The 12,225-nt window shown below is 43.8% G+C and overlaps 1 protein-coding gene across 1 annotated transcript in view; it reads right to left on the bottom strand.

Moving 5' to 3' along the window:
• rngtt (RNA guanylyltransferase and 5'-phosphatase) overlaps nt 1–12,225 on the bottom strand; it is a 177,547-nt gene that overhangs the window by 25,505 nt on the left and 139,817 nt on the right. The window lies entirely within an intron of this gene.

Raw genomic sequence — 12,225 nt, 5'->3', positions numbered from 1 at the left:
CAAATCAACTTATAACATTTTTGACATGCGTTTTTCTGGATTTTTTTTGCTGTTATTCTGTCTCTGACTGTTCAAATAAACCTACCATTAAAATTATAGACTGATCATTTCTTTGTCAGTGGGCAAACGTACAAAATCAGCAGGGGATCAAATACTGTATGGGTGTCTGAACTGTCTGTTTGAACAGACAGTTAGGTGCTTTCAACACGTCAATACCTCTCACAAAGACAAGTAGTGATGCAGTCAATTTCTCCTCAATCTCTTGATATTAGCCCTCAGTGTACATTTAAGGGCCAGCCGTGCTGCTCTGTTTTGGGCCAACTGCAATTTGCTTATGTCGTTCTTTGCGGCACTTGACCATATAACTGAGCAGTAGTCCAGGTGTGATAAAACTTGGGCCTGTAGGACTTGTTTGGTTGATTGTGATGTCAAGAAGCAGAGCAGCGCTTTATCACGGATAGACCTCTCCCCATCTTAGTAACTGTTGCATCAATGTTTTGACCATTTCAGTTTACAATCTAGGGTTACACCAAGCAGTTTACTCTCCTTAACTTGCTCAATTATTCATTACAATATTTATTTTAGGTTTACGGTTTAGCTAATTATTTGTCCCAAATACATTGCTTTTAGTTTTTGATATATTTAGGATCAGCTTATTACAGTAGCAGTGAATGGGTAAAATCACTGGGGAAGCAACTGGCTTATTACTAGCCACACATTCTAAAACTGACTGCAGCTCTTTGTTAAGGGTTGGTGTGATTTCACTTGCTGCGGTAGCTGACATGTACAGTACATTCGGAAAGTATTCAGACCCCTTGACTTTTTCCACATTTTGATACGTTACAGCCTCATTCTAAAATTGATTAAAATACTTTTTCCCTCATTAATCTACACACAATACCCCATAATGACAAAGCGAAAACAGGTTTTTAGAGCAAAAACCAAGCCATGAGGTTGAAGGAATTGTCCGTAGAGCTCCGAGACAGGATTGTGTCGAGGCACAGATCTGGGGAAGGGTACCAAAATAATTCTGCAGCATTGAAGGTCCCCAAGAACACAGTGCGTCCATCATTCTTAAATGGTAAAAGTTTGGAAGCACCAAGACTCTTCCTAGACCTGGTCACCCGACCAAACTGAGCAATCGGGGGAGAAAGGCCTTTGTCAGGGAGGTGACTAAGAACCCGATGGTCACTCTGACAGAGCTCTAGAGTTCCTCTGTGGAGAATGGAGAACCTTCCTGAAGGACAACCATCTCTGCAGAACTCCACAAATCAGGCCTTTGTGGTAGAGTGGCCAGACGGAAGCCACTCCTCAGTAAAAGGCACCTGACATCCGCTTGGAGTTTGCCAAAAGGCACCTAAAGACTCTCAGACCATGAGAGACAAGATTCTCTGGTCTGATGAAACCAAGATTGAACTCTTTGGCCTGAATGCCAAGTGTCACTTCTGGAGGAAACCTGGCACCATCCCTACGGTAAAGCATGGTGGTGGCAGCATCATACTGTGGGGATGTTTTTCAGCAGCAGGGACTGGGAGACTAGTCAGGATCGAGGGAAAGATGAAAGGAGCAAAGTACAGAGAGATCCTTGATGAAAACCTGCTCCAGTGTGCTCAGGACCTCAGACTGGGGGTGAAGGTTCACCTTCCAACAGGACAACGACCCTAAGCACACAGCCAAGACAACGCAAGAGTGGCTTCGGGACAAGTCTTTTAATGTCCTTGAGTGGCCCAGCCAGATCCCGGACTTGAACCCGATCTAACATCTCTGGAGAGACCTGAAAAAAGCTGTGCAGCGACGCTCCCCATCCAACCTGACAAAGCTTGAGAGGATCTGCAGAAAGGATTAGGAGAAACTCACCAAATACATGTGTGTCAAGCTTATAGCGTCATACCCAAGAAGACTCGAGGCTGTAATCGCTGCCAAAGGTGCATCAACAAAGTTCTGAGTAAAGGGTCTGAATACTTATTTAAATGTGATTTTTCAGTTTTATATTTTTAATACATTTGTCATTATGGGGTATTGTGTGTAGATTGATGAAGGGAAAAAAAGCATTTACTCCATTTTAGAATAAGTTTGTAACGTAACAAAATGTCAAGTGGTCTGAATACTTTCCGAATGCACTGTATAACGTTAAGCCATCAGCGTACATAGACACCATTCCTGATAAGCATGCTGAAATTTTTTTATCCAAATGTTTCCTAAGGGTTGGTAGCAGGCTGATTGGTCGGCTGTTTGAACCAGTAAAGGGTGCTTTGCTATTCAGCTGAATTACTTTTCCTTCCCTCCAGGCCTGAAGGCACACACTTTCATGTAGGCTTAGATTGAAGAGATGGCAAATAGGAGTGGCAATATAGTCCGCTACCATCCTTAGTAATTTTCCATCCAAGTTGTCAGTACCAGTTGCTTTGTCAATATTGATGGACACTCATTTTTTCACCTCTTCCACACTCACTTTGTAGAATTCAAAATTACAATGCGTGTCTATCTTTATTTGATCAATTGCATGGATATAAAGGTTCAGAGTTTGGTGTTGGCATGTAATGCGTAAGTTTGCTAATCTTGCCAATGAAAACGTCATTAAAGTAGTTGTCAATATCAGAGGGTTTTGTGATAAATGAACCATCTGATTCAATGAAGGATGGATCTGAGCTCACTTTTTTGCCCAAAATCTAATTTAAGGTACTCCAAAGCATTTGACTATCATCCATTATATAATTAAACTTTGTTTCGTACAACAGTTTCTTCTTATCTTTGTTTAGCTTAGTCACATGATTTCACAATTTACAGTAAGTTTGCCAATCGGCTGTGCAGACAGATTTCTTTGCAATTCCCTTTGCCTCGTCCCGCTCAACCATACAGTTTTTCAATTTCTCATCGATCCACAGGGTTTAGTCGTTTAAAAAAGTCAGTGTTTTAATGGTGCATGCTAATCAGTAACTGGAAGACGCAATTTCTGAATTGCGTCAAGTGTGCCGTCTGGTTGCTCCTCATTACACACAACAGATCAGCAAATATTATTGGTTGGAACTAAAACGACAATTGATCTACAGTGGCTTGCGAAAGTATTCACTCCCCTTGGCATTTTTCCTATTTTGTTGCCTTACAACCTGGAATTAAAATTGATTTTTAGGGGGTTTGTATCATTTGATTTACACAACATGCCTACAACTTTGAATATGAAAAATATTTTTTTATTGTGAAACAAACAAGAAATAAGACAAAAAAAACAGAAAACTTGAGTGTGCATAACTATTCACCCCCCCAAAGTCAAGACTTTGTAGAGCCACCTTTTACAGCAATTACAGCTGCAAGTCTCTTGGGGTATGGCTCTATAAGCTTGGCACATCTAGCCACTGGGATTTTTGCCCATTCTTCAAGGCAAAACTGCTCCAGCTCCTTCAAGTTGGATGGGTTCCGCTGGTGTACAGCAATCTTTAAGTCATACCACAGATTCTCAATTGGATTGTGGTCTGGGGTTTGGCTAGTCCATTCCAATACATTTAAATGTTTCCCCTTAAACCACTCGAGTGTTGCTTTAGCAGTATGCTTAGGAATTGTCCTGCTGGAAGGTGAACCTCCGTACCAGTCTCAAATCTCTGGAAGACAAACAGGTTTCCCCTCAATAATTTCCCTGTATTTAGCGCCATCCATCATTCCTTCAATTCTGACCAGTTTCCCAGTCCCTGCTAAAGAAAAACATCCCCACAGCATGATGCTGCCACCACCATGCTTCACTGTGGGGATGGTGTTCTCGGGGTGATGAGAGGTGTTGGGTTTGCACCAGACATAGCGTTTTCCTTGATGGCCAAAAAACTAAATTTTAATCTCATATGAGCAGAGTACCTTCTTCCATATGTTTGGGGAGTCTCCCACATGCCTTTTGGCGAACACCAAACGTGTTTGCATATTTTTTTCTTTAAGCAATGGCTTTTTCTGGCCACTCTTCCGTAAAGCCCAGCTCTGTGGAGTGTACGGCTTAAAGTGGTCCTATGGACAGATACTTTGCAGCTCCTTCAGGGTTATCTTTGGTCTCTTTATTTCCTCTCTGATTAATGGCCTCCTTGCCTGGTCCGTGAGTTTTGGTGGGCGGCCCTCTCTTGGCAGGTTCGTTGTGGTGCCTTATTCATTCCATTTTTTTATAATGGATTTAATGGTGCTCCGTGGGATATTCAAAGTTTTGAATATTTTTATATAACCCAACCCTGATCTGTACTTCTCCACAACTTTGTCCCTGACCTGTTTGGAGAGCTCCTTGGTCTTCATGGTGCCGCTTGCTTGGTGGTGCCCCTTGCTTAGTGGTGTTGCAGACTCTGGGGCCTTTCAGAACAGGTGTATATATACTGAGATCATGTGACACTTAGATTGCACACAGGTGGACTTTATTTAAATAATTATGTGACTTCTGAAGGTAATTGGTTACACCAGATCTTATTTAGGGGCTTCATAGCAAAGGGGGTGAATACATATGCACGCACCACTTTTCCGTTATGTATTTTTTATAATAAGTTATTTTTTTCAATTCACTTAAAAAAAATTGACTCTTTTGTGTATGTCCATTACATGAAATCCAAATAAAAATCAATTGAAATTACAGGTTGTAATGCAACAAAATACACTGCTCAAAAAAATAAAGGGAACACTTAAACAACACATCCTAGATCTGAATGAATGAAATAATCTTGTTAAATACTTTTTTCTTTACATAGTTGAATGTGCTGACAACAAAATCACACAAAAATTATCAATGGAAATCAAATTTATCAACCCATGGAGGTCTGGATTTGGAGTCACCCTCAAAATTAAAGTGGAAAACCACACTACAGGCTGATCCAACTTTGATGTAATGTCCTTAAAACAAGTCAAAATGAGGCTCAGTAGTGTGTGTGGCCTCCACATGCCTGTATGACCTCCCTACAACGCCTGGGCATGCTCCTGATGAGGTGGCGGATGGTCTCCTGAGGGATCTCCTCCCAGACCTGGACTAAAGCATCCGCCAACTCCTGGACAGTCTGTGGTGCAACGTGGCGTTGGTGGATGGAGCGAGACATGATGTCTCAGATGTGCTCAATTGGATTCAGGTCTGGGGAATGAGCGGGCCAGTCCATAGCATCAATGCCTTCCTCTTGCAGGAACTGCTGACACACTCCAGCCACATGAGGTCTAGCATTGTCTTGCATTAGGAGGAACCCAGGGCCAACCGCACCAGCATATGGTCTCACAAGGGGTCTGAGGATCTCATCTCGGTACCTAATGGCAGTCAGGCTACCTATGGCGAGCACATGGAGGGCTGTGCGGCCCCCCAAAGAAATGCCACCCCACACCATGACTGACCCACCGCCAAACCGGTCATGCTGGAGGATGTTGCAGGCAGCAGAACGTTCTCCACGGCGTCTCCAGACTCTGTCACGTCTGTCACATGTGCTCAGTGTGAACCTGCTTTCATCTGTGAAGAGCACAGGGCGCCAGTGGCGAATTTGCCAATCTTGGTGTTCTCTGGCAAATGCCAAACATCCTGCACGGTGTTGGGCTGTAAGCACAACCCCCACCTGTGGACGTCGGGCCCTCATACCACCCTCATGGAGTCTGTTTCTGACCGTTTGAGCAGACACATGCACATTTGTGGCCTGCTGGAGGTCATTTTGCAGGGCTCTGGCAGTGCTCCTCCTGCTCCTCCTTGCACAAATGCGGAGGTAGCGGTCCTGCTGCTGGGTTGTTGCCCTCCTACGGCCTCCTCCACGTCTCCTGATGTACTGGCCTGTCTCCTGGTAGCGCCTCCATGCTCTGGACACTACGCTGACAGACACAGCAAACACTTCTTGCCACAGCTCGCATTGATGTGCCATCCTGGATGAGCTGCACTACCTGAGTCACTTGTGTGGGTTGTAGTCTCATGCTACCACTAGAGTGAAAGCACCGTCAGCATTCAAAAGTGACCAAAACATCAGCCAGGAAGCATAGGAACTGAGAAGTGGTCTGTGGTCACCACCTGCAGAACCACTTCTTTATTGGGGGTGTCTTGCTAATTGCCTATAATTTCCACCTGTTGTCTATTCCATTTGCACTACAGCATGTGAAATGTATTGTCAATCAGTGTTGCTTCCTAAGTGGACAGTTTGATTTCACAGAAGTGTGATTGACTTGGAGTTACATTGTGTTGTTTAAGTGTTCCCTTTATTTTTTTGAGCAGTGTACTTTTGCTAGGCACTGTATATGATCCAGCCCACACACTCCAATGCCGAGCCCCCACCAATATGTGTGCTGAGCTATTCAGGCATCACCTTAATTAAATAAGCTTATTGATAGTGGAGCTCAGTGAGGTTAACTTTTTTGCAATTTTTGGTTCACTTAACTGAAAGCCTGTCTCATTCAGTCCAAAGAGAAGTAAAGTAGAGAGCAGAGAACAGTGAGTACTTCTCCTGTGTCCCTGATGCATGTAGGCGGAGGCCTTCACCAGCCTTTGAAACCAGCGCTCTCCTTCACAATGGCTATTCAGCAGAGGCTGCCAGAGGGCATGAAAAACAGGGCACCACGCTCTTAAAGGACTTCCACGCCACCAACATATCTTCTTCTGAAAACGGTGGGTGTAGATAGGGAACATTCTTCAATAAAGGCAGTTATGCGGTACGGTGGATAAACAGGATTACGGTACAAATGCAAAACAAGTCTCAGCAAGGTGAGTTATTCGGTCTGAAAACTCGGTTATGTGGTCAGTGGAGCAAAATGAGAGCCGATAACTAGTATAAAAGGCACATACAGTGGGGAGAACAAGTATTTGATACACTGCCGATTTTGCAGGTTTTCCTACTTACGAAGCATGTAGAGGTCTGTCATTTTTATCATAGGTAAACTTCAACTGTGAGAGACGGAATCTAAAACAAAAATCCAGAAAATCACATTGTATGATTTTTAAGTAATTAATTTGCATTTTATTGCATGACATAAGTATTTGATACATCAGAAAAGCAGAACTTAATATTTGGTACAGAAACCTTTGTTTGCAATTACAGACATCATACGTTTCCTGTAGGTCTTGACCAGGTTTGCACACACTGCAGCAGGGATTTTGGCCCACTCCTCCATACAGACCTTCTCCAGATCCTTCAGGTTTCGGGGCTGTCGCTTTCAGCTCCCTCCAAAGATTTTCTATTGGGTTCAGGTCTGGAGACTGGCTAGGCCACTCCAGGACCTTGAGATGCTTCTTACGGAGCCACTCCTTAGTTGCCCTGGCTGTCTGTTTCGGGTCGTTGTCATGCTGGAAGACCCAGCCATGACCCATCTTCAATGCTCTTACTGAGGGAAGGAGGTTGTTGGCCAAGATCTCGCGATACATGGCCCCATCCATCCTCCCCTCAATACGGTGCAGTCGTCCTGTCCCCTTTGCAGAAAAGCATCCCCAAAGAATGATGTTTCCACCTCCATGCTTCACGGTTGGGATGGTGTTCTTGGGGTTGTACTCATCCTTCTTCTTCCTCCAAACACGGCGAGTGGAGTTTAGACCAAAAAGCTATATTTTTGTCTCATCAGACCACATGACCTTCTCCCATTCCTCCTCTGGATCATCCAGATGGTAATTGGCAAACTTCAGATGGGACATGCGGTGGATTGAGCAGGGGGACCTTGCATGCGCTGCAGGATTTTAATCCATGACGGCGTAGTGTGTTACTAATGGTTTTCTTTGAGACTGTGGTCCCAGCTCTCTTCAGGTCATTGACCAGGTCCTGCCGTGTAGTTCTGGGCTGATCCCTCACCTTCCTCATGATCATTGATGCCCCACGAGGTGAGATCTTGCATGGAGCCCCAGACCGAGGGTGATTGACCGTCATCTTGAACTTCTTCCATTTTCTAATAATTGCGCCAACAGTTGTTGCCTTCTCACCAAGCTGCTTGCCTATTGTCCTGTAGCCCATCCCAGCCTTGTGCAGGTCTACAATTTTATCCCTGATGTCCTTACACAGCTCTCTGGTCTTGGCCATTGTGGAGAGGTTGGAGTCTGTTTGATTGAGTGTGTGGACAGGTGTCTTTTATACAGGTAACGAGTTCAAACAGGTGCAGTTAATACAGGTAATGAGTGGAGAACAGGAGGGCTTCTTAAAGAAAAAACTAACAGGTCTGTGAGAGCCGGAATTCTTACTGGTTGGTAGGTGATCAAATACTTATGTCATGCAATAAAATGCAAATTAATTACTTAAAAATCATACAATGTGATTTTCTGGATTTTTGTTTTAGATTCCATCTCTCACAGTTGAGGTGTACCTATGATAAAAAATTACAGACCTCTACATGCTTTGTAAGTAGGAAAACCTGCAAAATCGGCAGTGTATCAAATACTTGTTCTCCCCACTGTAGTTCACCAAACTGCACAACAAAAACTAGGAAATACACTATATATACAAAAGTATATTGACACCCCTTCAAATGAGTGGATTTGGATATTTCAGCCACACCTGTCGCTGACAGGTGTATAAAATTTGAGCAGACAGCCATGCAATCTCAATAGACAAACATTGGCAGTAGAATGGCCTTACTGAAGAGCTCAGTGACTTTATGTGGCACTGTCATAGGACGCCACCTTTCCAACAAGTCAGTTCGTCAAATTTCTGCCCTGCTAGAGCTGCCCTGATCAACTGTGCTTCTATTGTGAAGTGGAAATGTCTAGGAGCAACAATGGCTCAGTTGCGAAGTGGTAGGCCACACAAGCTCACAGAACGGGACCACCAAGTGCTGAAGCTCGTAAAAATCATCTGTCCTCGGTTGAAACACTCACTACTGAGTTCTAAACTGCCTCAGGAAGCAACGTCAGCACAATAACTGTTCGTTGGGAGCTTCATGAAATGGGTTTCCATGGCCGAGAAGCCACACACAAGCCTAAGATCACCATGCGCAATGCCAAGCGTCGGCTGGAGAGGTGTAAAGCTCTTTGCCATTGGACTCTGGAAATGCGTTCTCTGGAGTGATGAATCAAGCTTGACCATCTGGCAGTCAGACGGACAAATCTGGATTTGGCGGATGCCAGGAGAACGATACCTGCCCCAATGCATAGTGCCAACTGTAAAGGTTGGTGGAGGAGGAATAATGGTCTGGGGCTGTTTTTCATGGTTCAGGCTAGGCTCCTTAGTTCCAGTGAAGGGAAATCTTAATGCTACAGCATACAATGACATTCTAGACGATTCTGTACTTCCAACTTTGTGGCAACAGTTTGGGGAAGGACCTTTCCTGTTTCAGCATGACAATGCCCCCGTGCATAAAGCGAGGTCCATACATAAATGGTTTGTCGAGATCAGTGTGAAAGAACTTGACTGGCCTGCACAGAGCCCTGACCTCAACCCCATCGAACACCTTTGGGATGAATTGGAACACCGACTGCGAGCCATGCCTAATCGCCCAACATCAGTGCAGACCTCACTAATGCTCATGTGGCTGAATGGAAGCAAGTCCCCGCAGCAATGTCCCAACATCTAGTGGAAAGCCTTCCCAGAAGAGTGGAGGCTGTCATAGCAGGGGGGACCAACTCCATATTAATGGCCATGATTTTGGAATGAGATGTTCGACGAGCAGATGTCCACATACTTTTGGTAATGTAGTGTATGTAGAGAAAACTTGAGTCAAACTTTAATGTGTTTTCGGCCCCAGACTTTAGCACTTTAACACTATGCAGTTGCAACTCTACAAAAGTATTTGCCTACATCAATATGAATGAAGTGGCAACAGCTAGGCTGTAAAGTTCTGTCTGACTGCACATCAAGTCACAACCACATGCATAATACATACGTGACACATATAGCTCTAAAATGCTCTGTAGAGATCTGTAATATAGCCTTGCTACAGCAATGCAGAATTGTAACCATATCTTAGTTTAGGGCATGGTTCCCCAACTGGCGGCCCGCGGGACAAAGTGGTTTTATTTGGCCTTCCATATATATATCTTTTATTTTTGTTTAATTTTCATTATTGGACATAAAATACTGTAAAAACACCAGGAATTCAGCTCCAAGTGATTTTAATTTTGGAAATCTGTTCCCAAATATTCCCAGGCATTATAGAGAGACGTGATTGTATACAAATAATAATAATAAATAATAATTGATTTGATTTATATAGCGCTTTTCTACCAACTGAGGTACTCAAAGCGCTTTACATAGTAGGTGGAAACCTCACCTCATCCACCATCAATGTGTAGCACCCACCTCAGTGATGCATGGCGACCATTCTTGTGCCAGAACACTCACCACACATCAGCTATCAGGTGGAGAGGTGAGGAGTGATGTACAGTGGGGGAAAAAAGTATTTAGTCAGCCACCAATTGTGCAAGTTAGGTACACGTCAACTATGACAGACTAATTGAGATTTTTTTTCTCCAGAAAATCACATTGTAGGATTTTTAATGAATTTATTTGCAAATTATGGTGGAAAATAAGTATTTGGTCACCAACAAACAAGCAAGATTTCTGGCTCTCACAGACCTGTAACCTCTTCTTTAAGAGGCTCCTCTGTCCTCCACTCGTTACCTGTATTAATGGCACCTGTTTGAACTTGTTATCAGTATAAAAGACACCTGTCCACAACCTCAAACAGTCACACTCCAAACTCCACTATGGCCAAGACCAAAGAGCTGTCAAAGGACACCAGAAACAAAATTGTAGACCTGCACCAGGCTGGGAAGACTGAATCTGCAATAGGTAAGCAGCTTGGTTTGAAGAAATCAACTGTGGGAGCAATTATTAGGAAATGGAAGACATACAAGACCACTGATAATCTCCCTCGATTTGGGGCTCCACGCAAGATCTCACCCCGTGGGGTCAAAATGATCACAAGAACGGTGAGCAAAAATCCCAGAACCACACGGGGGGACCTAGTGAATGACCTGCAGAGAGCTGGGACCAAAGTAACAAAGCCTACCATCAGCAACACACTACGCCGCCAGGGACTCAAATCCTGCAGTGCCAGACGTGTCCCCCTGCTTAAGCCAGTAGATGTCCAGGCCCGTCTGAAGTTTGCTAGAGTGCATTTGGATGATCCAGAAGAGGATTGGGAGAATGTCATATGGTCAGATGAAACCAAAATATAACTTTTTGGTAAAAACTCAACTCGTCGTGTTTGGAGGACAAAGAATGCTGAGTTGCATCCAAAGAACACCATACCTACTGTGAAGCATGGGGGTGGAAACATCATGCTTTGGGGCTGTTTTTCTGCAAAGGGACCAGGACGACTGATCCGTGTAAAGGAAAGAATGAATGGGGCCATGTGTGAAAACCTCCTTCCATCAGCAAGGGCATTGAAGATGAAATGTGGCTGGGTCTTTCAGCATGACAATGATCCCAAACACACCGCCCGGGCAACGAAGGAGTGGCTTCGTAAGAAGCATTTCAAGGTCCTGGAGTGGCCTAGCCAGAGTTGAAAGTCAGTGTTGCCCAGCGACAGCCCCAAAACATCACTGCTCTAGAGGAGATCTGCATGGAGGAATGGGCCAAAATACCAGCAACAGTGTGTGAAAACCTTGTGAAGACTTACAGAAAACGTTTGACCTGTGTCATTGCCAACAAAGGGTATATAACAAAGTATTGAGAAACTTTTGTTATTGACCAAATACTTATTTTCCACCATAATTTGCAAATAAATTCATAAAAAATCCTCCAATGTGATTTTCTGGATTTTTATTTCTCATTTTGTCTGTCATAGTTGACGTGTACCTATGATGACAATTACAGGCCTCTCTCATCTTTTTAAGTGGGAGTACTTGCACAATTGGTGGCTGACTAAATACTTTTTTCCCCCCACTGTATGCCAATTAGGAATGAGGGGGATGATTAGGTGGCCATGATGGAATGTGGCCAGGTTGGGAATTTAGTCATGACACCAGGTGAACACCCGAGTGGTGTAGTTGAGGGTATATGCTCTGTACCCCCTTATTTTTCAGTGGGCATTGTGTATACTCACTTCTTAATCCCCACTGATATGTATCAAAGTAGTGTAGAGTAGGTATATGCTGTATCAATTAATAGGACTGATAGAACAGATCGGAATGTTTAGCTTTAAATGTTGATAAACTATTTCTTCACATATTGTAGGCACAGCAATGTACACACTGCAGTAAGCCTATGCGTGAGTTTTCCAAAATGCAATTTGCGGGAAAACACCGTTCTAAAATGCGCACCGCACATGCAAGCGCTTTCATGGACAGAGATGGAAATATCTGTTAGAAAGAGGGGAGATCTAAAGATGCAACAA

Source organism: Coregonus clupeaformis, chromosome 33 (genome assembly GCF_020615455.1).
Source record: "Coregonus clupeaformis isolate EN_2021a chromosome 33, ASM2061545v1, whole genome shotgun sequence".
Classification (NCBI taxonomy): Eukaryota; Metazoa; Chordata; class Actinopteri; order Salmoniformes; family Salmonidae; genus Coregonus; species Coregonus clupeaformis.
This window is presented reverse-complemented; position numbering and strand designations above follow the sequence as displayed.